This window comes from Vulpes lagopus, chromosome 3, assembly GCF_018345385.1.
Source record: "Vulpes lagopus strain Blue_001 chromosome 3, ASM1834538v1, whole genome shotgun sequence".
Taxonomy (NCBI): Eukaryota; Metazoa; Chordata; class Mammalia; order Carnivora; family Canidae; genus Vulpes; species Vulpes lagopus.
This window is the reverse complement of record NC_054826.1, coordinates 120,253,980-120,257,816: the sequence shown is the minus strand read 5'-3', so window position 1 is coordinate 120,257,816 and position 3,837 is coordinate 120,253,980. Positions and strand designations below refer to the sequence as shown.

General features: G+C 59.5%; 1 long non-coding RNA gene across 1 annotated transcript; it reads left to right on the top strand.

Annotated features, from left to right (window-relative positions):
- Nucleotides 1–218: 218 nt before the first annotated feature.
- On the top strand, nucleotides 219–3,229 carry LOC121486169. Its single transcript, XR_005986560.1, has 3 exons — nucleotides 219–546; nucleotides 2,809–2,943; nucleotides 3,043–3,229. It is a non-coding gene; the product is annotated as an uncharacterized LOC121486169 (long non-coding RNA).
- The last annotated feature ends 608 nt before the right edge of the window (nucleotides 3,230–3,837 follow it).

Genomic DNA, 3,837 nt, shown 5'->3' with positions numbered 1-3,837 from the left:
CTCTCTTTCTCTCTCGCTCATGAATAAATAAATAAAATATTTTTTAAAAATTATCTGTTATTTATCTGACATTCCAATTTAGCTGGACGTTCTGTTTTTATTTGCTAAATCTAGCAACCCCACCTCCGGAGGACATGCCTCTAAAAACTCTTCACCACCCACCCCTGCCTGGAAATGGCCATTAAGGCAGCTGCTAATTAGAGCATGTCCCCCAAGTGGCTGCCCAGCCGAGCCGTAGGCAGGGTAGAGGAGTGAGGGCTGCCTCTCTCCTTCTCCCAAACACACACACACACACACACACACACACACACACACACGTCCTGCCGTGGCCTCCCTCCTCCACCGGGGGGGCTCTGAGATCACCCCCGGGGCCTGGCTAAAAGGTTTTGCTGAATGCAGGTGCCCAGCCTGGCCACATGCCCCTGGGGAGGATGGAGGAACAGCCGCAGAGCCTGAGGATCTCGCCGCCCACGCCACCGAAACCGGAGGAGTGAATCTTGCACAAACAAGGCTGGCTGGGTCCAGATTTACCATCGAGACTCTCCAGTATGTCAGATCAGGTGGTTTCCCGGGTCTGTGACACGGTGGCTTCTGGGAGCGCAGTGACCTTGGGCTCCGACGTTGTCTCATCGATCTGTAATGGGGCCAGGGTGAGGGGGCGGGTGGCGAGATGCTCAGGCCCAGGCCAGGTCAGTTTTCTGGAAAGCTGGTAGAGAAGGAGGAAGGAAGGCGGGGCGGGGTGGGGGGGTGCTTAGTCTCCTCCCAGGTGGTTTCCATGGGAACGGCTGGCTGACCTCTTGTAGGTGGCTGTGTGGACACTGACACGCGCAGAAGAGACGCCCAATGCCAGAGCAGGAAAGGCCTGGATCCCAAGCCCCCGAAGAACCCTGGCTTGGGATGTTCCCAAGGGTGTCCCCACTCCCCTGCCCCAGCTCACAACTGGCCACCGACTTGCTCACCCCTGCTCCCCACTCTTCTGTCTGTTGGAGCCTCTGGGAAGGGTGGGGAGGCCAGGAGGGGCTGAAATGACACGTTAGGGGTGAGTCATCCCTCCATGGGAACGGGTGCACCTAGCTAGACCAAAGGTGATCAGGCACCCCTGGAGCTCCCTGTAGCTCTGGACGATTGTGCGTCCCCTCCCCATCACCCCAGATCCCTGCTCCCTGGAGAGGCACAGGGACACGTGGTCCCTGCAAAAAATGTCCCCTGTGGGGCATAACTCGGAGATGCCCCCTTCCCACAAAGGGGGCCAGCCAATCAGGGTCTTGCCTCTGGGTTCTGTTTCCATCTTTGGATCCCCTGGAGAGAGGAAAGGACGCTCACAGGGGCAGAAAGACCAGAGCTCCTGCATCACCCGAGGCACCCCCACTCCGCAGTGCAGCCAGACGCCAGGTCCCTGGGGCCCCTTTCTCCTAATGATCTGGGTACTGCCCTCACAGCCTGGTTTGTCTGCCTGTTTAGACCTGTCCCACTGCAGAGGCACCCGTGATTCACAGACTGCCAACTCCTGGAGGGTAGGGCCCTTGCTGATTCAGACCGGGCTGCTGCGAGAGCCCCCTCTCTGAGGCAGCCGGCAGTCAGGGAAGGCTTCCAGGAGGAAGCAGCTTGGGTGGGTGGGGGGAAGCCAGGGGTCGATGCAGAGGAGATGGAAGGACACTGAAGGAAGAGGACAATGAGATCCAAGGTGTGGCACATGGGCAGGCTCAGCTGCCAGGTGACCACTGGGCGGTTCAGGCTAGCAGAACTAGGAACACGATGGTAGCTGAACATTAAGAACATTCTGGAATCTGGAACCTGGCCTCAGAGAGCCGGCCTCCGCCCCGCCATGTGCTGCCTCCAGGTGTCTTCACCCTGTGCTCAGGGCCCTTCCAGACCCCGCATCCCTCTTCATCTGGCGGTTCCTCTACACCCTTTATAATAAACTAGAAGAGTGAGAATAGTCCTTTCCTGAGTTCTGGGAGTCCTTCTAGCAAATCACGGGACCAGAGGTAGGGTGGGGGGTCGTGGGAACCCCCCGAGTTTGTAGCCAGCTGGCAGCAGTGTGGGTAGGCTGACAACTGAAGCAGGGGCCGCTGGGGGTCTGAGCCTTAACCCGGGGGCTCTGTACCACTCCCGTGACTGTCGGAATCAAACTGTTGACCACCCAGTGGGTGTTGGAGAATCCGAGCACGTTTGAGGGGTTCCCCTGGGCCTTTGTGGTGTGGGATGGGCTAACCACAAGTTGGCTTTCTTCCCAGCAAGGGACCCAGGTAGTGCCCTTGATCCTGGTGGGTGGAGCATTAGGGAGCTTCTGGTGGGCTGTGGTGAGGGTGGATGAGAGACGATGCAGGCTGAGAGCTTGGCACAGCTCCATGGGGTCTCCTCAGGTGAAAGCCAGCGCCCCGGGGGCCCTTGAACATCCCATGAGGGCCACAGGCGCTTCCCACTGCGTGTGAGAGATGCCAGCTCGGCCAGCGACATAAACAGAAGACGCCCCGCATAGTGACAACCACAGGCCGCTCCGAGCTACTCTTTCTGTTTCTAGCTTTTGAAGGTGATGTGATCAGAGAGGGAGGTTTCCCTTCTGGAAGGAAATCGGCCGCACGAGTGTGACAACAGGAGGAAGGAATCCTGCATGGCTTCCTGCCAGGCAGACAGGCAATGGGGAGTGGTGGGGACTGCGGCAAATTGGAGAGCCAGGGCCCATCTCGAGGGTGTGGCCGTGGCAGCCCTTTCTGGGACATGTCGACAGCATGTAGGGTGACTCTCCATCTGTGTAGGGTGACTCTCCATCTGTGACTTTCCACCTGAGGTTTTTCTCTTTGGCAGATGGACAGTGCCAGGGGGTTAATACCCCGGATCCAGCCCCAACCAGTGACAGACGGGAGCTGCAGGGCAACAGCCCAGTTCCCCGGCCCCTCCGGTAGCAGGAAGCTGAGGCCTGCTCTGCACCTTGTCCCAGAGGTACCCAGCAGTATCCCAGAGACACAGTCGCTGCCCTCTCCTCCCCACCCCTATCATCACCTCTTGGGATCCTCTCCCTAATAAACTACTTGCACCCAGGTCCCGGTGTCAGAGCCTGCTTCAGGGGCCACAGAAACTCGAGTGAGGGCCCAAACGCTGCTAAGCTGCAGCCCCTGCTGGGGTGGAGCAGGGAGGACAAGGACGGCAGGCCCAGGACTGCAAGACCTTCCCACCTTGTCAAGACAAACCGGTATCCACAGTTCCCTGCGAAACCTCCGGAGCTTTGATGGCCAGCTCCAAAGAAACAACACAAAATAAAAGAGAACAAAACAAAACGCATCTGTGGGCTGGCTCTGGTCCTTGACCTGCTGGTTCAAAGCCGTTGGTGGCAGGCAGGCGGGGAGGGGCGCGGAAAGCCATGCAGTGGGGGGCTTGGCTGGGGGAGGTGCTTCTGGCAACCAGGCCGCAGCCTGAGTGCGCTTGGTGGGCCAGGCCGCAGGGCCTGTTCATGGGGCTCCAGCTGGAAGCATCTGGAGGGGCCCTGGCGTGGCCACCGTGGCTGCAGACACAGAGTAAACAATCAGCTGGAATGCTTTTCCCAACACGCAGACCCTGGAGCCGCCTGCAGCCTCCCTGGACTTGCCGGGTGGGGACAGATCCCAGGACCCCCTCCACCCCGCCCTGCCCCACATCTAAGCTTAGGCCCAGGAAAAACAAACTCAGGGCAGCTGGAGCACCCCAGGAGGAGGAGGGGGAGGAGGAGGGAGGGAGGAGGAGGAGGAGGGGGAGGAGGAGGTGAGGGAGGAGGGGGAGGAGGAGAGGGAGGAGCAGGGGGAGGAGGAGGGGAGGAGGCAGTCACGAGAGGAGCCACTTGTAGATCTCACACTTGCGAAC